We start from the raw sequence: 27,139 nt of genomic DNA, 5'->3' as shown, positions 1-27,139 counted from the left end.
TGCATGGCTCTAGATGCCTGCTCTGTTCTGTGCTGCCTGCATCTGAACCTTGAAAGTCTCTCTGTTAAGAGCTTGCAAACCAGAGTAATCCCACTGCTGTCTTGCATGGATTCAACCTTGGCTCATGGAGATAGACAGGATGTATATCCCAGGTCTGTTTGAAATGCTGCAAATGGTTCCTGAAATACAGTGTTTCTTTTCACCCTATTTTCTTCCATTTCCCAGCTTAACAGGACTTTGTAGCCTCCTTTCCCTCTCCACCTGGCTCTTGCCTCCTTCCTCTTTCCCTGCAGCCCACAAATGTTTGCGGCTCTGAGAGCTGCTGCCCTGGGCCCTGGATGCTGTTGGATCTGCAGGGGCTAATCTTGGAGATCAGGGAAGCAGTGGTTTTCCTCGGAGCTCTGTGGTGAGGTTCCCTCTGGCAGTGAGGCTCCACTCGCCACCTTCCCCTTCACCCCTTCTCCTGCATCCCTGCACGCAGAGTGAGTCCTGGGCACGCGAGACAGAGAGGTCCCTGCTGAGCAAAGATCATCAGATTCAGTTACAGATGAAAAACGTGATGGATCAGATGGATTAGGCAGAAGATGGATTGATTGTTCTTTTTTACTTGAGTAGCTTGAATTTTTAATGATAACTTGAATTTTTAATAATTGTAAGGATTTTAATTTTTTTTTGTTTGTTTGTTTGTTGCATCTTAACTGGCTAAAGGTAAATACCTGCAATTTCAGGAATGCTGCTTTGTTCTGACTGGACACTTGGTACTTTTTATTTATGGAATGAAATACTGTACACTCTCTTCCAGCCCAAATATAAGTCTTCTTTCTAAAATTTTCTTTCTAGGAATGAACACCCCCATAACAGTCATTGCTGAACTGTTTGCAGTAGACAAACACAAAAGGGCTGTAAATGCAGCTAGAGATCAAAATCAAAAGAAAGATTCTCAAAAATGTTTGGCACTGTTTGCTCACCTTTGGAATATACATCCTGTTCCTCTTCTTAAAATATTTTATTTTATTTTTTTAGTATAGCTGAGTGAGCTGGTATTTCTTCTGCTCAAGCTGTCTCTAAACTTGTATTTCCAACAGTGGCAGCAGATTATGAGATGATACTTATAGAAATGACATTATATCATTCTTTAAAATATCCATCCTGAAAGGCAAAATCTGGAGAAATTATAGGACTAAGAGGCCTCCTTTGAGAGGCAGAAACTATTTTAACTTGTTATTTTTAGAGCTCTGCAAATCACATATTTTTCTCTTCACTGGCAATTCAAAAAAAAAAATTGGAAATTGTAATAAGTTTAAAAAAAAAAGAATCTTTCACAACTTTTTTCTATAAAATGGAAAGTAGAAATATGTCATTTGTGGGCAAATGAGATGCTTCACTTTAATTTCACCATTTTTATTTTAGTTCCTTTTCTTAGAGGATAAAAATTAGGCACGGAATGGTCTGTTTAGAGCTGACTGCTCATGTGGATGGGATAGGGGTTCTTGGCCAGGACACCTGTCCTGGAGCATGGACATGGACACAGGGACAGCTGTGTCCTTAGTTGGCTGATCCATTGTCAATGTTCCTGTGGGTCTGTGGACCTTGCATCCACCTCCACCATGCACCACAAAGATTAGAAAAGGATTTGATATGGAATATTTCTGAGGGATAATGCCGATAGCTCCTGTGATTGTGGGCATTATCCTCGAATTAGCCTTGTGGGTCACTTTCCAGGGATGGGAAGTGTGGGGAGACCCCTGGGAGGGGCTGGATCACCTGGCTGTGGAGCATCCATACTGTGGAGCACCCATGCCTACGGAGTATCCCTGGGGAGGAGGGAGGGAGGCTGCCCTCCCATCCTTCCCGGTGCTCTGCCCGCCGGCACAGGGTGAGCCGTGGGAGCAGCTGTCTCCAGTGAGGAGCTGGGGCTGGAATCGGAGCAAACCACTCTGAAACCTCCTGGCATTAAGGAGGGTTGAGCGCTGAATTTGTTTTAATGGGCAGGGCCTGACTGGTAACAATCAGCCACTAAAATCTGATGCAGTAGGAAGAGGTGCAAAAAAAGGGGAGTAGGAGCAAAATACCAGCAGCAAGAGCAAACTTGGGACAATAAATGAAGATATTTCCATTTGGAAACAGAGGTTCAGGAGACCTGGGGAGGGTTGGATGATTGATGTGATGTTCTGTGGGATGAATTACAGGGTTTGAGTGTCTTGGGAGCAACCAGGTGACTGGATCCCTGCAGGATCTCACACGAGATCACACTCTTGGGGCAGTGTCAGAGAGCACCTTCACTTGCCAGACACTCTGGTGACAAGCACATGTCCCAGAATATCCGGTCTTGAGCCCTTTCCAGCTTGGGAAAGGACCACTTCAATATTCATTGTGGATAACGAACGGTAATGCTTCTGTTTCCTTTCTCTGTTCTTCTTTTTTAATGAGAAAAGATCTCAGTAAAAGAAACTTGTTGTTCAGAGATCTCACTTCCAAAACTTTTTCCTCAGAGTGATTCAGCCTGCAATTTTAGAGTTTGTTTAATTACATTTTTAAACTTCCCTCCCTTAATTACTCTTTTTTTTTTTTTTTCTATTAACACCTAAATATGCTACTATTTGGGGCACAAACAGACAGAGATTACAATTAACAGAATAATTACACTCTTTTTGTCAGTGTAACCTCATGGTACAGAAAGTATTACAAATCCATTTTAAAACATATTAAATGTTCATATTAATGAGGATAATAGAGAACAAGTACCAGCAAACTAAATATTGTTAATGATTTTGAGCTATTAAATTCATTACCATTTCCTTTCATAATAAAGTGGTTAGTTGCTAATTAGACCTTTTTTAACTCATCGTTATTGAATTCATTACATTGTGTGCAGTTAACCCTTAAAGTTCTGCCTGGGTTTACAGATGCAATTAAAAAATAATTTCAGCAGCATCTGAAGCCGAGATGCCATTCTCAAACCCGCTTGTATTTTTGACAGTAGCTCCATGTACTTTTCTCCTGGTACATTTTCTTGACACATCATGCCTAGCAGCTTCTCAGCTGTCACAGCAGCTCCAGCAACACGTACGATGGAAACATGCTGTATTCATTTCATTTAATAGCGTTTAATGTTAGAGCTAAAGTAGAACCCACTTGTTTGGCCAGGGAAAAAAATACCCATCAGCGCGCTAAATGGTTGACGTCAACGAGCTGCTCTTCTCTGAGTTAAATCTGCTGGGAGCTGGGATGAGGTACCTTTTCCTCCTACAAAGACGGAAATGCTTGTGCCTATCTGGGTATCTGGTCTTTCACTGCAACCCTAGATGGAAATCCCATCCCTGCCAGAGTTCATGTCAAAAATTCTCTTGACTGCAAAGCATCCCTGAGTTCATCTTTCAGCAGCTCTGAGGGTTTGCTCTACTCTTGGGGACAGGGTGAGTGCCACTGTGCCTGTGTCTCATCCTGCAGATCTGATTCCTGGAGAGGAAACTCCTGGGGACTGAATCAAAGGGCTGCTTTGCTTCTCCTTCTTCCTGTCCTCACTCATACAAGCGAGTACAGAGCCTCCATCTCTTCTTTCTTTTTGTGTTGTGTGTGTGGGTTTCTTTTCAAAAAGCCCCAAACACAAATACCCTCCTTCCCCCGCAAATACTTTAGTTACAGATATTTAAGTAACACTGGGACTAATGGACAGCACTCCATGCTTTTGCCTGGCTGCTGGTGGCACAGCAGGAGAGGGGCAACAGTGTCTGGCTGGAAAATGCCATTTCTGGAGCAGCTCTGCCGCGGCAGCAGGGCTGTGGCAGCGCCGGCAGGCAGACGTGAGCCGCTCACGTTACTTGCTGCAAGCAGCCCCACCAAGGAACAATTTTACTTGGGTAGGAAAGGCTTGGTGACACTTATTGCTGCTGTGCTTGATGGCTGGAAGCCGGGCTGATGGATACCCTGCAAATCCAGGAGATAACAGATGAGCTGTGCATGTCCTGCGCGGCTCTGGTGAGGCTCTGGCCGCGCTCCTGTCTGGGTGTGATGTGATGTGGGGGTACAGCTGTGGGCCCCACGCCTGTTCCCCAGCGTGCTGGTTTAATACCCACACCACCAGCACGGATCAGTAACCTCTGTTTTATTTAAAACCTGCTCCCTTTCACCTGTGAACAGCGAGGGTATAAATGTGCCTCACCAATCACATTGGACTATTGTATTATACAGTCTATTGAATGTTTTTGGCAGGCACGAGCCCCTGTGCTACTGTGTCCTTATTTTATTATTGTTTTGAGGGTAGAGCTGTGTGATTATCCATTCTTGCTTCAGGCATAGCAAGCCATCTGGAATGCTTATTAAACCCACAGGCAGATCAGAAGGATATAACTCTGATGATGTACATGTACATGGGCTGTACTACATCATCAGAGCATTGCTCCTCTGATGATGTAGTACACATTAGTGGGCCTAGATAATGGATTAGGACTAGCAGAGTGAAAGTTAGACTTTTTGAAGGATGGATATGGTGAGGGGTTTTTTTCTCCCTCTGGGTAACTGCTGGCATAAGATGTGGAAAGGAAAATTTAAAAGTGAGCCAAGGAGGCTTCAAAACTTGTAAGTGCTTAGCTTGTCAATGGAGAGGGACAAGTGGTGATCAAGAGGCTTAAGGAGACAGCTTTGAAACCCTGAATCACTGCAAAGAGGTCATATGTGCTTGTCTGCTCAAGTGAAAAGGGACATGGAATGTGTCCAGGAAAATGCCGCTTCTCCAATCCTCCTTTGGTTGGTCACCACAGGGTGGATTTTGGGCAGGACTTCGGCTTTTCCTCATCCTCCAGTCCCGCAGCAAAAAACCCAACACCCTGTGTTATGACACACAGAACTAGTTTTTCAGCAGTTTCCAAATTTATGCTCATCACATATTTGCAAGTACTATTTAGAAATAAGCTTTTCAAATGAACGAGGGATCTGATCAGCTTTCAAACTAGCCATGTGTCTTCTTTTCGAGTATGAAAAGAAAATCAACATCAGTAATAAAGAAAAACAATCTGGGCCCTACGTATGGGCTGTAGGTGAAGGAGGGAATAACTATTTGCATCTCTGTGGAGTTCTAAATATAATTTCTATTTCTCTTTATTCATAACCCTTTTTGCAATGCTTTTCTGAGGTAGCTGATATTTGTCTAATCATGGAAAGGTGTTTCGTGTCTAAACAAAACCTTTTCCTGTGAAAGCTGGGAAGGTTTATAAAAGTTAGGTCATTCAGTCGGGAAGCTGAATGTGTGCTATGCAATTTAGATAACAAATTGCACACTTTAAATATCAAACTGTAAATATCAAGTACTCAAAAGAATATTGACATTTTTGAGCAATTCCAAAGAGTAACAGAACTTTCAAAGAGGAGCCGTGCATAGTGAACATATGCTCTAAAAATCATAGCTGTAAAGTAAGGCAAATGCCTGTTTTAACAATGGCAAATAGCAAGTTGGGAAAGGAATGGGGTCACGTTTTATTAATGTTCAGCATGTCTCAGGTTTGTCAACACCCTCACCTGTGTGGCTGAGGAAGGGTGTGAGGCGTGAGCAGGGAGGTGCACATTTCAGTTTGTGATTTTGGGTGCAGAATACAGCACCTGAGTAATTGCTTTGCCAAAATCTTCATTTTAGGGTATCTGCGTGGCTTTGCCATTTGATGGTGATCAGGTTATCCTTAAGGTGTAAAGGAGGGTTAGTAAAAATTCCCGGAGTTCATAATTTACATGACTGTCAACTGATAGTTCTCATTTGCCAGATTTTGAGGTTTTCTTGGTGAGGAACCACAGTGAGCCCCAGTTCGTGACCTTTATGTGCTTCTCTTATATTTGGGCTTGTTGGAGACAAGGAGAGTTTGTTTTCTCTTTCTGAGCAAGTATCCAGAGAAGTTTCAGTTTCATTCCTGTGAAAAATAGAAGGAAACTTGGAAAACTCTTTCCTTACTGCAAATCAAATGGCCCCTTTTTGGATAGTCCATGCTAGCACAGCTCTTGGGTAGCAATTTTGGCAGGAGGAGGGTGTGTGGGTGTCCGTGTGTGTATGTGTGTTGATTTCCAGATTTGCACCTCTCGAGTGTAGCATCCAGCTTTTGCCCTTTTTCAAGCCTTCCTTCTGTTCTTTCCCTGGGTGCCTTACATGGTTTTGCTCACAGGGAGACCTTCCTTCTCTCCCCCACGAGCTGCCCTCTGTCCTCTGGAGTCTTCATCCTTGCATCCCACTGCAGGGCTGCTGCAAAGCTGGCCATGTCCCCCACTCACCTTGCCGTGCCAGTTTGCTTCTTTCCCTGCCACCACTTTGTCTGTCCCCAGCTCCTGTTCGCTGGGGAAGGAGATGACAAACTGTCACTTTCTCAAACACCCTCTCCTCCACCGACTACTCTTAAAGAGGCAGTGGGATAAATGAAATTCAGCATTCGAAAGGCTCAACTCCTCCAGAAAATATTCCACCCACAAGTGGGGAGCTTCAAAATCCATTGCTAGCAGTTAATGCTCCATCCTAAATGACACAGCTTTTCAGTAGTGACATGTGCATTGATCTGCATTACAAAAATAAGAGAAATAGCACTTCTTTTCAGCAGCAGATAATTACCAGCATACATCAGGTTCCCTCCTGCTGATACCCACAGGGTGGAGGGGATGGGAGTGGGCATTAGGTGGAGGGGATGTGGCCGGCTCGCACGTTCAGCCAGATAAATAATATTGATTGGGATTTGTGTGGAGCCTGGGCACACCCCTCCTGGCTGGTGTGCTGAGCCACGGGGGGACATTCGCTCCAGTTACAGGATTTCACCCCAGCCATGTCTGCCACACAAAGGTGCTGGTTAGGCAGGAGCGAGCTGGGAGCTTCTCCAGCCCTTACCAGGAAAGGTCAGAGCCAGGTGGCTGCGGCCCAGGTGGAAGAGCAGGATCAACTCTGGGACAGATGTGTGAGAAACCCTGCCAGCTCCATCAGTGGGGCGCAGCCTCCCCGGCAAAAGCACAGAACTCCCCTCTCTGCCTTGCCTGCCACCCCTCTGCACACAGGCAGTTTGGAGCTGTGGGAGGTAATTCCCAATGGCTGACTGCTGATTTTTTGCAGTCTGCATGATGAAATGTTGTGCTCCACTGGGACCAGGGTCTGCCTGAGGTGTTTGAAAAGTCCTCCTCTCTGGGGCTTGGCTCTGGGCTCCGATGAGCAGCTGCTGCTCTATTCAGGTGAATTCAGCTTTGCAGGAGCTTCTGAGCTCCTCTGCAATGAACTCCCCTTGGGCAGGAGACACTTCAAATACCTGTGAGGGAAGGGGTGCCACTCACCAGCCACCAAACGCCTCCACTGCCCCCAGGCAGGACAAGGGCCTTTACGTGACTCACCTCTCTTCGGGGCAGGTGTCTAAAAAATCACTGCTGTCATTTTTTCTGGCTGAACCATCAGTACACAAGAACACCTTCATTTTCACAGGAGTGCTGGAAAAGCTGCAGCTAACAGGGAAAGAGGCTGCTGCTGCCTATGTGGGACCTTCCCACTTCTCACTCATAATCTGTCGTACTTTGGAGGCGAATAAAGCCCATTGGCAATGGGACTGAAAGTGCTTTCTGGGTCTAAGCATGCTCCAGTGTTTTAGCTCCACTGAATTTCCTCTCATCAGTGGATGCAATCTGCCGTGAGAAAGTTTTACTGTCTCTGAGTCCTTATGAAAACATTCTTAGATAATTGAGACATTCCCAAACAATTAAGATAACCAGATGTGTCTGTTATTTGTAATTACCTGAACATGAATTCTTTCTTCAAGAACAGTTCCATTTTTTTGTGCTTTTTGAATTACTCTAGATAATGGATAGGAAGATTAACTTCCTCTGAAAAGGAATCTGTGGTTTGTACCCAGTATGTCTCATTCTGATGCAAAATCACCTCCTCTCAGAATTAAGTACTGAAACAATATGTGAAATGAACTTTCCTGTTCTGCTGTACCTGTGGTCCCCAGCCTGCAGTGCCCTTACAGGTGACACCATGGGGTGAACTTGGAGGCTTGAAATCTGTGAACAACCCATGAAGAAGATGCTAAAATGATTTCTTCAAGCAGGGAAAATTGCTGAAGGCTCAAAAGTGGTTTCACAAACCGCTTTGTTAAGTAGCACAGTTTGAGTAAAAAGGCTTTTGCACATGTCGCATTTGCACCTAGAACTTCTGGAGCATTTTCATTTTACAAAGCACCTTTTGGTGCAGTGCAGTGTCCGAGGAGAGGGAAGTCAAGGCAGCCTGGCAAATCCACAGTGTAGAAAAGACACCTCTGTCTTTGGTCACTCCTTCTGAGCTTCAGTATCAAAACTGGTATTTCCAGTCATGACTTTCTGTTGCAAAATGAGTCTTTTAAGTCTTCCCCACTTCATCAAACAGAGCTTGATTGAAAACGGGCTGTTAGCACCCATCTCTGGGGTCAGCATTTGACCATCCTTTTCTGAGGAACCTCCTTCTCTCTGCATGCTCCTGGTGGGTTTCCCTCCTACTGTGCCTGCAGCTGTGCTCCTGTTTCACCGGAACATTGGTGCCAGTCCTGTGTAGTGCAGGCTGTTTGAAGGCAGCTCCCTAAATTCAGCTCCCCACCAGGAGCTATGTGTCAGTGGTCCTTTCTGCACCAAGGGCTATAGCTCTGTGCTGGTTATTCCTAAATTGGAGTCATTACCTTCAAATCCCTTCTTCTGGTCCTTTTCCTGGCAGTGTCTCTATGGAGAGACAGGCAAAGGGCAGCACTGTTGCAGCTCAGGGCTGTTAAGTTGTTTAATCACAGCTGCTATCCCCCATCTGATACCTGGGCACTGGAAAGAGGAAGGGGGAAGTGTCCAAGTCCCAAGGTTCTGGTCTACTTTTCCACTCCTGACTTAATGGCCTCATCTTTGTCTTCTCCCCTGACAAATTCCTCCCATTCTGTATGTGCTGGTAATTAACAGTGGTGAGACCAGTGGTGATGATGTCACCTTCCAAGGTGTTCTTCCAAGAAAAAATTATTTTTCAGAAAAAAAGGAGGAAAAGAAATTCTTGCATGAGCACTTAATGACTGGTGAGTCAATATTAATTTCTTTTTATTCCCCCTGGAGCTCTTTCCCTCTTTCTCTTGACAGTTTTGCTTTGGGTGCTATTATCTTTGTTGTCTCAAAGGAATTTCCTTGAGTGTGTTGGACATGTACATATCAAGTGAGACTTCTGTCACCGTTTTCCACCTGCTGAGGACCTGCAGATCACAGTAATGTCTGGGTGCTGACAATAAATGGGGCTTGGAGATGGTTTGGGAGAGTGGTGAGAAATGCCTGTTTGTACTCCTGCTCATGGTCAGAAGGTTTGCTCAGTATGAGGTTAAGTCCGTCCTCTCTGCTGCACACAGGGAGCTGGGACACCTTTCCCAGGGAGGAGCAGCACGTGATGGAGGATCTGGTTGTTAAACTCCTTCTCCTTCAAAAGTGGAAGTGGCATCATTTGAGTTGTTACCTGGGAGCCTACTGATGTTTGCAGGCATTTTTCATCCCTGGAAAATGCAAGGCAGGATTTCTGGTGCAGGGAGGCAGTGTAGCACTGATTTCTTCACTGGGTTCCTTCAGGGCTGATTCTCCTCAATCAGACAAGTCCTTTTATGTTATTTTATATTTTATATTGTGCACGTTTTTGTGTTGCAGGAAAGGAACATGCATGTTTGTGTGGTCATTTTGTGTTGGTCTGCACAAAATGCGGCAATCTTTGGAGGTGAACCCCATTCTGGTAGGGAGAAAGGAGCCTTATCTGAAGCAAACCATGTGCTGAAGTTTGCCTTCAGGTGAACTAAGACTTTACAAAGACTGGCTTGGGATTTCAGGAATGGCTTGAAGACCTATAATAAAGTAGAGTTGCACAAAAGGATTTAATTTTAATAGCCCTGCGTGTGAGAGCAAGAGGGAGAAGGCTGGAGTTTAGTCACATGGAACCAAAATATAAGGGAAGGGCAGCAGAGGGAGAAGAAAACTGGGCTAGGTCAAAAAGATCGCAAAAACATCCAATAAAAGACAAGCAAAAGCACAAGGAATGAAGGAGGCTGGTAGAAAAGTGTTTGTTTAGTTTGAACATATTTGGTACTGGGACAAGAGCAAGGTGAGAAGGGAAAGGAAATTAAATTGAGCCTAAAACTACTTCTGTATCTACTGCTGAAAAGTGTTACCACTACTGAAATGTGGTTTTTCTTCCCTTTGAGAATGTGTAAATGCTGTTCTTTTTCCCCCAGGAGTTTCTTAAGTATCTTTTTGTACAAACAGTAAAGCAGACATCGTGGTCCTACAGTGAACAACATAGAAGGTGTGGCTGGAGGTGCCCAGGAAAACATATCCATGGAATATGTCTCTTTATCAGCACCACCTAAATGTTTTGTCAGATGCAAGTTGGTCTCAGGAGCACTTCTGGTGGAGCACTGGGGGGGTTTGGCAAGGCCAGGAAAAATGCTTTAGGCTTGGAGCTTCCCAGGTCTCCATTCCTGCAGGCTGCTCAGGCAGTTCCCTCTCTGTCTCTGTCCCCATGGATAGAAAAGGCTGGGTTGCAGCCCCTCATAAATGCACTGTGCCCTTCATGGTCCCTTCTTTTCCGACATGTGGAGGGACAAGGAGAAGAACCTTTCCAGGGCTGAGCCAAGGATGGCTGAGGACAGCCCTGGCCTTGGGGGTCCCGCTGAGCCCCCTGCCCGAGCAGCATTCAGACCTGCTTACCCAGCCTGCCCTCGTCACAAATCCTGCATTTCCAAATAAATATTTTAACAAAAGGGAATTGTGTAGATTGTTAGTGTAGCTTATTAGGTTTTAAAAATTCATGTTTCTAAATTCCCAGTATTATTTTCCCCTTGCTTTAAAGGGAAGGAAAAAAAAAAAAAGGAAAGAAGGGGGGGTGGCAGAATCTCTTTTCAATAAGGGTTTAATTGTCTGTTTCATCTGGAAAGCTCTCTGAATTGAAACTCCCTTCTCCACAGTGCTACCTGAGCACTTCACAATTTTATTCTCTTGAAGTGTCTATTTTACCATTTGTCTCACTTTCAAGCTTTTAGCTAGAACTGGACATTTGTGGCCAGACAAAGGAATTTAAACTAAGTAGCGTGTTATGGACTACTTCAGGTGACTCTGCTTGGATTATATCACTCTGACACTGCAGCAGCTAAAGCAAAGGGCATTAACACGAGCCTATTGAATGTAGACCTGCAACTGAGATGAGAGAATCTCCCTGAATTTCCCATTGCATCTTTCTACTGACCTTACCCCTGTGTTTGGGAGATGCCTGAGCTAAGAGAAATATTTTATCTTTGGGGTTTTTTTAAGTTGCTAGAGAAAGATGCTTATGTATCAGGAAATGATACGCTTTACCTGGGGTAGCTCAGGATATGGGAATTTGGTTTTGTGTCTCATTTGATTACCAGCTTGGAGCTTAGGTTTGAAAATGGAGTAGACTTAGCAGCATTAATGGTAAGGAAGACGGGGCTGCTTTGTAATGGGAGGTGAGGGCAGACACCTGAGTCTGGCAGAGTTTTGCAGTAGGGGACAATAATGAATATGAGTGGTAAATCAGTCAAATGACAGATAATTCCTCATGGAAAACTCCAAGAGCCACTGGACTGGAGCTGTTGGAGATTTGTGAAGCAGTAGCTGCTCTGAGGAGGAGCTCAGGATCACACTGTGGTGGCAATCAGAGGTACCAGCACCAGGAGGTAATTTGGGACATAAAACCCCTCTGCTGCTACTGTCTGTACTTAGGTACACTGCAGGAATGCCCCTTCTAGTACTGCTCCAAAGGCATAAAATATGCTAAGCAACTGTTAAAGGGGAAGAAATAACATGTGGCAGAGAGAGATGAAGGATAGCAATAAAAATATATAGGAGACACTTCTGATGGAAATGTGAAATGTGACATTTTTGTGTCTGGATGCTGCAGAGTGCAGTGGCTGTGCTGGTGGCAGGGCTGCAAAAGGGTTGTTTTTCTATTAAGGGCAAACAAAACGAGGGCAAAATTTTTTAAGCTGAGGAATTTTGTGGTACTGGGAGGCAAATTACTGCACGCCCTGGTACAAAAGAGCAGGGGTAAACAACACAATGTGCTGGGAGTTGCAGCTGCGTGTGCAGCAGTGCCGTGCATACATTAAGTGCCCGCGTTGTCAGGGCGAGTGACAGCGGTGACTGAAAGCCAGGCAGGAGCTCCTGTCAGCGCCGGGCAGAGTCACAGCGCTCCTAATAACCAAGTCTATTCCAGTTACATCTGACATGGGCATCCAGAGCTTCTGCTGTGGGGAATCTTATTTATTTTCACCCAGGGAAGGCCACTGAGCTGCTCCATTGGGTGCAACCCTCCTGCTGTGGCAATTAGACAAACTCATCCACGCTGGTTCATCGGAGGATGGAATTTTCTGCACCCTCTTTCCTTTCTGTATCTTTTTTTCACTCCTGCTGGACTTTACTGTAGGAAGGATGAAAAGAAAAGCATATGGACAGCTAAAGAAAGCTCTTCTGGAGCTGTGTCTTGGATGTTCTGACCATTTGTGAAGTTATTCCATGAGGGGCAGTGAGTCATGGAAGTCTGTGGTTTTGTGCCTACCACTGTGCACCAATTTGTGCAGAAAAGGGACTGCACAGCCCCAGGTTTCTCCTTCCTCCCCAGAAAAACCCTTCAAAGGCCAAATCGGGAGATTTAGGCCATGTTCCAGTTTGATTAAGGTAGGTCTGTGTGTGACTTACCCTGGGCTGGGCATAGCCAAGGCAGGAAGGTAAACATCCCATTGTGCTGGATTTGATGGAAGAAAATCCTGGAAAACCTTGTGCTTTTCTAAGAAAAGTGCCAGAGGCAGATTATTAGGTCTGAATTAAAATGCAGACGAGATTCATTAAATTGTTGACCCTGCCCCCTCCAAAAAAAAGTCAGGTTGCCATCTTAAATTGACAGCATTAGAGACAAATTATGTGCACTGATTAATAAGTGTGGGCTAAATTATGCTCGGAGAGCGGATGGAGCGCAATGGGAACGGGAGCGAGGGAGGGAGCACAGGAGGCAAAAGCCACCCTGCCTGTGGGCACAAAGCAGTGCCAAGGGCTGGGGGTTCTGTGGCACCAGGGATGATGGAGGAAGGAGCAGGAGGATGAGACTCCTCCAAGGAACCCATTCCCGCTGGGATGCTACTGTGACGCCCTGGTTGCCAACGTGCTCCCCTGGGACATCGGTGTTACGGATCTGTGCTGAGCTCAGGGAGTGCCTTACCCCTTTTCTTTGGGATAGGGGGAGCTTTGCATTCAAAAAAGGAAAAAACCCACCCAAACCTTGGATGGGTTGGATTTAAGAAGTTAAATAAGAAAGGTGGGGTAAATTAGAGACTTGAGAAGCTAATTTCCATCATAGTGGGGGAAAAAAATATACTGACCATTTCAGCATTTCAGACAAAAAAAGGGAAAAGGCAGGCATAATAACGTGTGGATTACTCACAAGACATAATTCTCTGCAAATACTATGACCGGTACATAAATAGCAAAATGAATGTTATTAACATGTTAATTTTACTAACCCTTTAACCTATTGATTAGCCAAACAGAAGGAAACAGCATCTTTTCATGCTTCACCCCCCCTTGCTTTTCATGTAATTGGATTCAAATTCACATCTGTAGCTACTAAACCAATGTTTTCAACCTTTCTTCTACACCTCCCCACCCCCAACTGTTTAACCTCCCTTCTCCAGCGCTGGCATAAATGTAAGCCTTTATTTGTGAATATTCCGATAAGCACTTTGCCTCCAACTATATTGTTCAAGTACCAGCATCATTGTTACAGCTGTAATTGTTACTATCAAGACACAGTTCTTTGTAATTAGAAAGTCAAGATGGTATTCAGCAGTATGGCAGCACAGATTCTCATTTGTTAGGCTATTAGAAAAAAAATGTTTACAGAGAAAACAGTGTCATTGTTTAGTGCTCTTAATTGACCATCTGCCTGGTAAAGAAATGTCCAAAGAAGGATAAATAAGACTACAGTGCACTTATTTATTTATTTTCTTTGTGCAATGAGTAAATTAGGAAAAGCAACAGCAGATCCAAACTAGACAAGACATTGCTAAATCAGGCTGCAAGTGAAATCATGTCATGAATACATTAACTTTTATTTCTCTCAGTGTCAAGACTCATGTCTGCATCTTCCTCAAAGTTTGTTGGGAAGAAAAAGGAGGCCAGATCTTGGTGGGCACTGTGGAGTTGACAGCATTCATCTTTTAACAAAGTCAAGCATATGCTGCTTTGAGTGCAGCATCTTTGCATGCTCAATGACGTGTTTAATGTCACCTTTCCCACTGTAAATCATCCCTGAGTAAATCCACAAGGGAGAGTGGTACTAGGAATTAAGCAGGAGAGAAATAAAATTCATGACCATGTGGTTCTATCTCAGGGAATTTGGTACGTATTGACAAGAGAGATTCACACCTGACGGGGCCGAGAGCTAATTTGTAGTAGGGTTGTTTATCTTCTGCCTGAAAGGAATACTTTTTCATATTTAATGTGCATTTTCCTCATCTCCATGTGTGTATGTGTTTGTGATTTAGCGTGGCTAAGGGTGCATCTGCTTTTGCTGCTTGGCAAAAATGTAGTTTCAAATTTCAGGCTAATTCAAAATTCTGAGTTTTCCCTATGAAAAAGTAAAAGAGGCGCATTTGGCCTTCAAAAACCAGGTTTGATGTTTTCATTGCACAAGGCACTGTCTTAGGTAGGGAGTATTTGATCTGTTCTTGCAGCATTTGTTTACAGGCTTCAAATGAGAAATGAAAAAAGCCCAACAGTATTACCATGCTAAACCAATATGGTAAATGACCAAACTGATCTTTTGTACTATTTGTCTTCCAACATTCCAGGTGGAAATATACCAGTACATTTATATGTTGATTTATTACAGTGTGGAGTTGGAGGAAAATAAAAAAAAAAAAAAAAACAGGAAAAGGAGAAATTAACTAAAAAATAATTACATTTATAAATAATAATAATTTCTCAAAACATTACCAGTAAGAGGAGTCCCAGTTCTGCCTCCTCCCTCCCAAGGACTGCAGGGTCCATGCACTGCTGCCATGACTCAGATGGTGACAGGGGACAGAGCCAGTGACAATAGTCATGGTGCAGGTAGGTAAAATTTCCCAATGCTTCAAAAGCTGGTAGTGTTCTAGCCATCAGCTTTTCAAAGTGAATTTGTTTCCATAAAACCTCTCCTTTGATGCCTTCACCTGATTCCTCAGGTACATCATCCCTCATCCATCTGTTCCTGTTGAAATTTTCTGTTTTTTCATTTCCCCCTGGTTGCCAGACTAAATACTGACCCTCATAGTTTTTGTTTCTTATTCTTCCTTGGGTATTTACTCTTGTGCACTGATTTATTTTTTCTTTGAGTTTTGAGGGAATAGCTCAGAATCTTGGTTTTCTGCCTGCTGGCTTTTGAGAAGGTATGGTAGCTAATGGAACCTACCCATCATTTGTCTTAAAAAACACCAAACAAAACCCAATGCTTCTAAATTTGGAATTTTCTTATTCCCCCATTTTTGTGAATTTTTCACTGGTGCCAAATGTATTTTTTCAGAAAGCAGTGAGTCACATTTTCACCATTGTTTTTTTTGCTTTCCAGTAGGGAATATAACTAATACAATGACTTCCCTTCAGCAGGTACAGGAAGGTGAGAAGTGGGCAGAGCTTCCAGGATACTGAACCTTTTTCCTGTCCTAGAAACACACAATTATGACTTCCAAGACCTTTCTTTGATCTTTCCTGACCTGGAACCGATGGAAGTGGTGGGACTGGAAGCCTGCTCAGATATCCTGTGTGGATGAGGTCCCCATTCACAGCGCCCCTTTCCTTGGCACTGGGTCAGTTTGAGAAGTGCTCAGTGATGACTCCTGGCAGGTGGCTTCACAAAGTGCCCCTGTGCCCTCCTGCCCAGCACTGGGACTGTGCTGGCACCCACGTGTCACCTTGTCCCTGCGTCCCCTCCGCGTGTGCTCTGCAGAACCGAGCAGAATGAGCGGCTCCAGAAAATCTGATTGACACCAGTAGTTTTAAGCTCATGCATGTCTAGCTACTTGTTCAATTTGTTTAGTCCAGTGGTCTCCTTTATTAGGAGCCTTAGGGTTTTTCTTTTGATTTGGCAGGATGATTATAATGAGAGCTCCTTAGTGCTACTCCACCAGGGTATCTGCCCACTTGCTCTCAGCCTCTGCTGTATAGCTTGTGATTAATGTAAAACAGTCAGATGCCCTTCAGATCAGTCGAATTTGGGGATTCTATTATAAACATGAAAAGCGTGCTGACCGCACAAAGCCCTTGGTGGTACCAATTAAAGACAGCGCCATTCAGTTGGCACTTCTCATGCCGCTGCTTTTTTCCCTTTTTTTCTTTTTTCCTTTCACGGCCAATCTTTTCCATAGCAGTGGTGGCCCCGCCGCCGCCACACACCTGGGCCATGCTCCAGCCCCAGGGCACGGCTTCCACCTTGCTCTCCCCTCTCGCTGCCCACTTTCTGTGCCACTCAGCTCATCCTCCATCTGGCCAGGCGTGAGCAGTGGGATTTGAGCCCAGCCTATCTTGGTGTCACCGAGCAGGGCCAGGCAGAGCTGCCTGCGCTGCCCCCAGCAGAAAGCCCCGTGGTGTCCCCTCCCCGCTGCTGCAGAGGCTCCGGGCTGCCACTGCACATCATTTGACAAATTTCACGGTAAGACCCCAGCTTATCATCATTATCTTTTTATTTCAGTCAGTATTCCAAGTATTCCTTGGATGTCATGAGTGAAGAGCTGGATTACACACAAAGTGTCCAGTGTTAAATCCTATTTACATGCAAAAGTTGTGCCAGTTTACCCCGAGGTTAAATCAGTGCAAACCCCTTCTGTGAGGACTCTTCTAAACTAATGAGAATGACCTCCCATAATTTCTTTAATTAAAGAACAACAACCACCTAAATCAAGATAAAACATGCTTCATATTAAATAAGGTTGGCCAAGCAAATGGGTTTGCTTGAAGTGCTGACTCCTCTTTTTACACTGACTGAAGCCACAAACGCTTTGGACAGAGCCGGTCCCAGCGCTGGTTTCTGGCTCTGCAGCAGTGAGAGGATGTCACACCTGCCCCTCTAAAGGCAGCACAGGCTCTACCTCTGCCTGGGAGGTGGCCAAGGTCTCTCTCCAACGTACACCCTTTGTGCTAAAGCACTTGCACCACTTCTGATATTCCACAAATCCATACAAACTGTCTGGATCAAGGCAAAGCATTTTTTCATGGAAGTTACTCCCCCCTCCCACAACTCCATGTTTGTCAGAAAGGAATAAAACTGTACCCTATAAAAGCAGAGGGCAAAATCCTTTATTTCTGAAATTTTATCTTCCAGAGGCAGGTTTTTCCTTGCATAAGACTCACCATAAATCTAAGGTCTTGTAACTTTGATCTATTCACCCCCTGCCTACAACATAGACTCCAATCCCACCTCTTCCTTAATGGACTGTAAGGAATTGAAGAGCACTTGTGTAAGAAATAAACCCCAGTACTGGATCCTTATTTCTCTGCTCATTTCTTAAATTAAAAAAAAAGACTTTTAGAAGCCTCTTTGAGGACACTTTCAGTTGTGAAGGCAAGAACCATCCTCCTCCTTTCCACTGCTGATTCCTGTTTGTTCAGGGTTTGTGTCACTGTCCCCATCAGTGCTCAGGGGCTGCTGGAAGGGGCTCAAAGCCCAGCAGAGCCAACCAGCAAAGTTACCCTGTCAGGGTGTGCCTGAGTCTGTATCTTGCTGCAGCAAAACCTTAGAAACAAAATCACAGTGATTAATCCCAGCAGAAAATGTGGGCAAAACCGGAATGTGATTTTCTTCTCAATCAATATTATGGAGCTCCCACCGATCTTTTAATAATGTTTTGTTTATGGATGAAAAGATACTGAGGTCCCAATACATTACAGTCATTCATGTTTAGACCTGTAAATGAACCCCAAAATAATCGTCATATTTTGTTGCCTGCTGCACATATACGCTCAGCTTACTTGTATATAAATTAAAGATAAACTGCATTTAATCCTGTTAAGCATTAAAACGTGAGCAAACAAATTGACTAACAAAATACAGGGGGATGGCAGAAAAAGAAAATAAGCTCAGGAAATAATTGGTTCTAAGGAAGTTAATGAAAGTTTGTAGCATGCTTTTTATATGAATAGAGTTCAGAAGAGATTATTTTTTTGAAGTGTTACTCACAAATCTCCCGTATCCACAATAGATCTTTTGTTAACTGTACCTGCACATTTATTGTGTACGACAGCCTAATAAAATGAAGTCATTTTAATAAACATTGTATCAGAATATCCTATCTTCTATGTGGCACTGCGAATTTCCGCTACTGAAGGAAACATTTAACATTCTCACCATTTTAATACTTTTAATAAATATTTGCAATTCCTGTGATAATGCATAATGGCAGAAAAATGCATTGCCTCCAAAATTTATGTGGCTGCTGGCAGGTGGCCATTTTCCAATTTTCTGTCTCGCTAATATACATTTATTATGTATTTCTAAGGGCTTTTCTTTTCAGTATTTGGCTTGCCATAAAATTGCTATTTCTTTTACAAGAGAAAGTGCTCGTGACAAAGAAATCTCAATTGAACCCAAACCTGACAAATGGACATCTGCTGGCCAAGCCAGAGAAGAAAAACATTTGCCCAACGTGGCTCTCGGTGTGATGCCTTCCCATCAGCCACAATATGTTTGGATCAGAGGCTCGCATTCTGAACCGCTAACAAGAATCAGTCCTTGCTTAGTAATATTTCCTGAAGTGTGACATTGTGGTGCATCATGTTACCCGTGACACAACACGGAATAACATCACGTTACATGATGGGTTATGACTTAGGCAAGAAGATGCAAGTTAATACCATGCATTACATTTTATTTTCTCTAAATTGCGGGAGCGGAGTGTACGACGAGCTGTGAGTGGTCTCTTCTGTGCTGGCTTTGTGCAATTTATACAACAGCTATCTTTATAGTACCTGAGCATCCACCAGCACATAATTAAACTTCTATTGATAGCTGAAATCCTTGAATCTCTCACTAAGCACATATCGTTCTCTGTGTTTAAGTAGCAGCATTCATTTGAAGAGCCAGGGAGCAGGGACTAAGTATGAAGCCTAAACAGGCAATAAGAAGTGGTAGAACTACTAAGATGATGCATTCTTACCCTCTCAATGCAAGGAAGCTGATTTTGTGGAACTTTTTATGGCATTCACAGCAAAGCAGGGGATAGTCTGTATCACGGAGCATGTGCTTCTCAAGGATCCTTTCTGGCAGCAAATGATGCTCAGAGAGTGTGATTTGTTATCAGGGAGCTATTTGTGATGGCCAAGATAGAAGGGCACTGAATAAATATCTACAGCTCTCAGGAACTGAAACATGATGGCGCAGGAGATGGAAAGAAATATCTCAAATAGGTAGAGGAACAGAACCTCGCTACCAAAGGTGACTGCAAATTCAGTAGTTTCTGTTTTACTTTTTCAAAGCTGTGAAGCAACAGCATAATCCAAATTAATAATATACTGTATATGAAGTCCTTCAGTAATAAGCCTTAATTAAACTAATTCCTGGAATGATAAATGCAGTCCCCCTAGAAGAGGCTACTGTACAAGAGGTTTAATTTCTGATTTGCTGGGAAATTATGGGCAGCTTGCTTCATAGTCTGCATTTTTGGTTTTCCCTTTACTTGACCTATTTTGGCCCCAGCTCAGGAAAGAATCACTATTTGGGAAAGTGCTTACTGGACTTACTGTGAATATTTCAGAGCTTTCCTGAAGCACCCCTGGAGATCCTGCAGCATTGGATATGGGGAAGACAAAGGCACATGTTTCATTAATGATCATGGACTTACGGCAGGACTAAAACTGCAGTTTGGAACTGGCCAGGTAGAAAATTTCTGGGTATTTTTTCTTTTTAACTGAAATTTTAATGTGTGTAATTCTTCCTTTTCAAATAATCTATTTTTCTATTTCAAAGCTAATTCAACTGAATTAGGTGCAAACTTTGTGAATTCTCACCAGAATTTCCCAGCTTACGGTTAATATCTTGAATATCTGCCCAAAAATATAATAATTTTTAATATGGCTATTTAAGCCAACTAACTATATATTTATACATGTTTATTTTATTAATGCATTAATGTATAGTTCTATAAAATATTTCTTATAGTGTGATTTATTATCGGGATTATACATTACAGGATATTGTATAACACAAATAGTGTTATATTGAAATACATAATTAGTATTAGAGATTCAAGAGAAAAAAAAGCCATGATTTTTCTTTGCAAAAGATAGTATTCAAATACTGGGGGGGAACAGATGAAGGGCCCCTTTTACCCTGATACTTAGGCCAGTGGCAAAGTGTAGATTGTTGTACATAACTTGTTTCTTGGTCTAGTTGATTTCTTCTCCCTGAATTTAATGCCTTTTCAGAAGTGCTTTTCAGCTTTGCTGCCGTGCAATACTTTGTTGTGCTCAGTCCATCTCACACCAGAGATGTGTCTGTGCTTTGTTTGCATTTGTTTTATGAAGTGGAGGACATTAGGTTTTTGTGTTGCTCATGTTCGATGCGGGTTGATAAGAACCAGATATTTGAAGAAATGGAGAAAAGCAGATTAAAGATTTCCTGTCCCCTCATGGCTGGTTTTCTCTTAGATGAAACGAAGGATTTGTGAGTGGGCACAAGTGAGTGATACTATCGTGTTTCTACCAGAAAGTTTAACTGTATCAGTGGGCTGCATCTTAGCATTTTTGATAAAGATTGTCTTCTGAGAAGAATGAATGTATTTCTTACTCTTGCTGCTGATTTCATCCACATGAGTGAGTTTTAATTTGCTTGTAAAAGATTTCTCAGAAGTAACTTTTCATTAAAAAGGGTGGCCATTAAAAAAATAGAAAAGAAACAAACCCCCACAAATAAAAGCAAAGAAAAACACCTGACAACAGGGAAACTCTGGCAGTTCTCCATGAATCTTCTTAAGCTCATACATTTTATAAGTATTTAATGTGATACCTTGTAGGAACAGACAGCAGCAGGTGACTGCAGTAACTTAGAAGAACAGCTCTTTTCTGTCACTTCTTTTCCAGCGTGGCCCAACAGCATTCCTAACAGAAACCACTTGCACAGCATCCCTATTTCTCTCAGGAAAATCAGTATAGATTGGTAATAATGCAGAGCAACATACAATTAAAAATTAATAGCAAAATGATTACATTATTCACTTCTAGCAGAAAAACCCCTCTACCCTACAACAAAGGCCTTTAAAGCACTTTGGCTGTTTTCCAAAAGAGCTGATTAATCCTGCACCTAGCAGTGCTGCCTGCTCTGCCAGGCAGGAATTGCTGGGTGTTGGCTGAGGAGCTGGGCAGGCGGCAGGGAAGGCTCTGCTCCAATCCCCGTGCCCCTGGAGCGCTGCTGGTACCGTCCAGGAGAAACTGCATGGCAGGGCAGTCCTTTGGATTATTCCAGTAATCTGTGACATTCCAACGGAGAGACAATGCGTGGGGAAGCCGGGAGAGAGAGGAGTTGCTTTGCTTGACTCCAAAACGCAGGCTTTGCAGTGTTACACAGATTATTCTGATCACAAAAGTATCCTGCATTAGGGTTTTCAGCCTGAGATAATTGACCTTGACATCGCTCGCAGCTGTGGGCACAGAACTCTTGGTGCGGTGACTTACCTTGAAGAACAGCACCTGCACGGGATATTTACTTACTATCTTCTTTTTTTCTTTCATTCTTGAAAACTGTGCACTGCAAGGACAAGTAGGCAGAAGTGTAGTGAGGGATGGAAGGTATTTTATGTGGATGAACACATGAAGAGGTGATTATGTATTGCTAAAAGTCTAATCCCTGGATAAACTACAGTTTGCTATTAATTCTTTGGACTTGCTTAGCTGCTACTTAACATTTCCACGACTTAACAATTATATTCTTGAGCTAAGAGTAACTTTTCAACAAAATGTGTAGGGATTAGAAACATTGATAATTATATTAATTAATATTAATGGGAGTGACAATATTTGTAGTCATATGACAAACATAAGGAAAGCAGGGCTTTAATTTTATCAATTAATTCTGTTTCTAATTGCTTTCACTATTCAATTGTCAGAAGGTGTTCTCCTTGCAACAAGGGATGTGTTAAGCAGGAAAAGCACAGACCAGAATTAAGGGGAAAGAGAGCGCTGTTTGTATATGGTGCTGTCTCTTATCCAGAAGCATATTGAGCCTTCTCTGTGGGATTTGGATTTTCCCTCTATTTACTGTAAGTGCCAGTCATCTGGAGTAATGGGTTAAGTCTCATTGAGCTGGGTTAGTAGGCAGAGAGCAGGTCAGGAGCAGGGAATGCCACTGATTGAAGAGCTCTCCAAATTATCAACCGTCCTTCTTCCCACACCTTCCCATAGGTGCAGGATGAGCTCGGGACAGCGAGGCAAGCAAGCCTCGGAAAAGAGAGCTCAGCGTGTGCATCTACAGCGACTCCTCAGATTTAATACCTTTGACGGGCTCCAAGTTGTCTCTGGAGGAAGGCAGGGAGCTGCAGTCCATTGGCCTTAATCCTTCCCTGAGCTCCCGTATCTTTATACTGCTCCACCAGCTCCACACTGCCGTAAAACCAACACAACCCACCCTCCACTCCCTGGTGTGAGGGAAATCCCTCACCAGGCCCCTTGCTGAGCGCTGCAGCTGCCACAGAGGCTTCCTGGCACCAGGAGCAGGGCAAACCCCTCCCTGCAGATGTGTCCAGAGCCCTGAGATGCTGCTCCTGCTTGGTGTCGGCACAGGCTGGGGCTGTGCACGCTCCAGGGGTGGAGGCCTCAAAGTCCCCATGGCCTGAGAGTGCTCTTAAGGCAGTGAAGTTTCCCCCTGCACAGAGCCCTCGCCACACAGCCATCCAAGAGGCCGATAAAACAAACAATGATGATCTCCTGGGGCAGCTGCAATAAACAATGCTGCCAGCTAAGAATGGTGCCTTTGATGGCTCTGCAGGCGGAGAGCTCAGCCATCTCTCAGCTGCTGAACCCCGGCTCGCTGCCCTCGCAGGCTGTGCCAGCTGCTCCTGCATTGGGGGCTGCTCTTCCTCTCAGCTCATCCCTCCTCTGCCTCTCCTCGGGGCTGCACCCTGCGAGGCTGTGAGGATCTCACCGAGCCCTGTGCAGGTGAGGGACACATGCTGCTTTAGTGGCCTCTGGCTTCTCCCAGGTTACGTGGGAGAAGTGGCTGCTGCCTGCTCAGCTGTGCAGATGTTGGTCTCTACTGGCCTGGGGAGTTCCCCACCAACACCCCAGTAAATCTGGGGGGCTTGCTGATGAGGATGAGGGAATACCCCAAATTCATTTGCTTCTTGTGGGCTGGAGACCCTGCCCATGCCTTTCCCCTCCTTGTGGACATGCCGTGCTGATCCCCAGCATATCCGCATCTGTGCGTGTTTTTAGGATAGAGTCAGGAAGCACAACTCTGTCTTGTTGTGCAAGCCACGTCATTGTCAAAAGGCACTGTCACATCTTCCGTGCTGGTATAAATTTTGCTTCTTCCCTATATCCTCTTCAGGGGACAGAGTTCAGAATGAGCCCTTTTGTGTTTGTTTCCACTGCTCTGGGATGGACCTGGGAGCCTTTGCCTGTCCCCATCAGGAAGCACGGGTTTAATGTATCCAACGCGCCAGAATTGCTTAATGAGTGCTCAGTGAATATTAATAAAAGTTTGGACGTGACTCAGGCTACAATGACTGAGAAGTTTGAAAGCTTTGGTTCAAGATTACAGGAGGCTGTGAGAAAATATGGTATCCAGCAGCTAGCATATAGTGTGGATATTTCACTATCCAGGGATCTCTAATTACTAATAATGTACAGGAACAGTATGATATGTTCCTTACAATTGCAGAATCCTTTTCAAAGATAATCTTTAATAGTTTATTTGACAACCTGTAAAATTATAGAAAATTATTAGTCTTGGGAATTACAAAAATCCCCATAGTACAGTCAAACAATAAAATTATAATTACCTGTGGGTAATTGAAATGTAACTGTTTTTTTATTGTGTATTACACATCAATAGCAACATAAGTTCAAGAGTGTCCCCCTCCCCTCCCTTTTCTTTTCCCTACAGAAGTGGGGAAAATGGACAACCCTGCTGGTATCTTGTGAGCCCTTGTCACAGAACAGAGCTTGAACAATTTCGATTAAAGCAGTATGTTCGAGACTGTCATTAGACCTGCATTAAATTACATATCTGGAATGTTAAAAATAAAGAGTACTGAAGCTTATTCACAGCTGCCTGTGGTAAAGTATGTAGTCAAGGTTTTTATTATCTTTGAAGTTCTTATTTTTCTCTTTTCTAAAACTTATTGTTTCATCAAACAAATACCTAGCACATTTAAGAACAGTGTGAGCACACGAGCAGAATTGCTGGAGCTGGATAAAGCATTAGCATGTTTCCATTCTGTGCTCACTTGTATTGTTTAGTACTAACAATGGTAATTTATCAATTATACAGGAGGGAACAAAGCCCTTCACTGTCTCACAGCTCCAAAAGTACCTGGTACAAGGCCCAAAGCTGGAGATCCTTCCAGACCTTGGGAGGCACCATTTACCATGAACATTTGCAGGGCCAGCATTTGCCTTGTCCCCTTGCAGTGACCCCATGGAGGCTGCTCAATACTCAGCTCCAAGACTTCCATGGCTTTTTTCCTAAACCAGGAAAATTATAACCTTCTTTTCTTTCTGACCTGGGGACCTTGATAATGAGATATCACAGCCTGTTCTTGTCTAGTTGGTGAGACCGTCCAGTCCCTCTTGTCCTGTTATTTGTGGTGGCTTTAGAGACTTCCACACCGATCTGAAGGATAAACCCCCAAGCTTTTGGATACTGCTCAGCCAGGACAAACCCCAAAACATGGTGTGTTTGACAATTAATTGTCTATACAGTAGCTTTGTTATGCACTGCTGAGATGCACAAAATCATCTATAAAAGGATCAGACTGGCTACTTTGATTTGATTCTATAAAGTGCTTTGTGATCATAATGTGAATATAACAGCACAAGTAAAAATATCTCTGTTTTATTAAGAGTTTCAATTAAAGTGTTTAATACACAGATTTTATCGTGAGAGAGGCATCACAAAGACTGAGTACAACATAATGGCAAGCCAGGTATTGTTATGATTATCATTATTATTATTTATATATGATCACTGAAGTACTAAGTGAAAACTGGGAAATGGAGTTCCTGAGCCCCAAAGAGCTCACAGTAACAGCTGTTTTTGGAGGATGCAACAATAGCAGACCAGCTCTGCTTCATGGAGCAATTAATGGTGCATACAGCCCAGTCTGGAAATTCCTGATCCTGAATGGGTTTTCCCATTTTCAAAGACGAAAGAAGGTAACATTTCAGTTGGATCCTGCCTTTTTTATTCTGGTGCCTCTTACTCTTCCCACTGCCTCTTTTCTCTGCCTGTTGGTGTGAAGGGCACCCCTGCACTTTAGAACTGTGCTGTGTCTGTTTATCCAGCAAAGCAGTTGGAAACTCCTCAGCCAAGTGGTATTTGCCTTTGCAAGGGAAAGATATTCTGCCTTCCTCACTTGTCCTTCCCATCGGAGATTTTCAAGTGTCTTGGCCTCCTAAAAGCTAAAGTGGAGCTTTCTATTGAGATTTAAACCGAGTGTAAATCTTGCAAAAGCAGAAAGCCCAAGGGGGGCTGTATCATCAGAGCAGTCAATGAGCAGAGCAGGGGCGGGGCTGGCCCAAACCCATGGTCCTTACACCAAAGAGCCGTGACCTCATGTAACACACAGAGCTCTCTTTGGCTTTGGCTGTTCCCTAATCCTGACCCCTGACCAACACCTGACGGCAACAAGAAAGTTTTTCTCCATCCTTATCTTGACCGTCATTCCCTGGAAGATTCCAGCTGCTGAGCTCAACACCCTAAAAAAAGAAGCTGGGGAGTCGTCCAGTAGGATTTATATAGATAGGATGCTTGGAAGTTAAATCTTCCAACCACTCTAGTGTACCACAGTGTAAGACAAAGAGCAGGAGATAAATTTTCCTGCCTTTGAAATTCCTGTTCATGTCACTCTCTGAGCTAATTTTTACCATTTTGACTCTGGTGAGAAGAGCTATTCCAACGTGAGCCTCTTGCACTGCAGTGCAGGGATGAAGCTAAGGATGAGAAATTGGAGCACTGTCAGGATTACACCCAGGTCAGATTTTTCATTCTGCTAAAAGTTGCTTTTTTGACATGGGAATCAGGAAAATACATTGATGCAACATGTTGAAAAGGACCAAAAGGTTGTTATTTGCTCTCACCAATACAGAGAGACACAACCCTCCTGTAAAGGGAAAATATTTTCCAGTGAAAACACAAGCTTTGACACTGAGTGCAACATAATGGGAGGGCCCAAGAGGGGCTTTTGTGGAGCTCCTCAGGGAGAGGGGCCTTCCCAGGGGCTTTTTTGCTCCTGTCTGTAGGGTGAGCTCACAAATGTTTGAGTAGAGGAGGCTGCAGGCTTCCAAATTAAAAACAAAACATATATATAAAAAAGGGATTGGCTATTTTTCTTTCTCATGGATGAGGTTATAAGGTTAATAAAAGAGTTAATCCCAGCCTGCTCTGCACAAGGGAACAGCTCACATTTGTGAGACTTCAAAAGGCTTTGGAGTGTCTGTGTATGGATGTTGTTATTTCCTGTCAGGGCTATCCCAAGAAGATGGGGGCTGGGAGCTGATTTTTGGAAGACGAGTTTGGCCTTTAACTAAATCAGCTGGAGTGAAAACAAAAAGGTTAGTACAAAATGATTTTGAGAGTGAACTCCAATTCAATAAAATTCTGTGTATTTGTTTCTTTTTTTTTTTTTTCCCGTAAGAATCTAAAATTAAAATTTACTACAGAGCAGTGGAGGCTGACCAGAGCATTTCAACCAGGTGGCCCAGAGAATCTGGTTGGGTTTGTTTTTGCTTTTTTTTTAAAATTATTACTTGACTTTAATTTTTAAATATGTTAATTGTTTCAAATAAAAAAAAAGTCAATTTAGGAAACATTCAGCAAATTGAAACAAAAGAGAAGTATAGTAGTGAGAAATTATCATTTTACTGAATGGTTTGGTGGAAACATAGAAGACCTGGAGAG

General features: G+C 43.5%; 1 long non-coding RNA gene across 1 annotated transcript in view; it reads left to right on the top strand.

The window, feature by feature from the left end:
• Positions 1 to 15,951, top strand: part of LOC148184553 (uncharacterized) — a 91,237-nt gene extending 75,286 nt beyond the window's left edge. The window contains exon 4 of the long non-coding RNA XR_015772235.1: positions 15,643 to 15,951. This is a non-coding gene — a long non-coding RNA (uncharacterized LOC148184553). The remainder of the gene's footprint in view (positions 1 to 15,642) is intronic.
• Positions 15,952 to 27,139: the final 11,188 nt, after the last annotated feature.

Source organism: Pseudopodoces humilis, chromosome 3 (assembly GCF_049639895.1).
Source record: "Pseudopodoces humilis isolate 2021_Gansu_Grassland_sample_001 chromosome 3, ASM4963989v1, whole genome shotgun sequence".
Lineage (NCBI taxonomy): Eukaryota > Metazoa > Chordata > Aves > Passeriformes > Paridae > Pseudopodoces > Pseudopodoces humilis.
The sequence above is the reverse complement of the archived record's forward strand: the minus strand, read 5'-3'. Positions and strand labels throughout refer to the sequence as shown.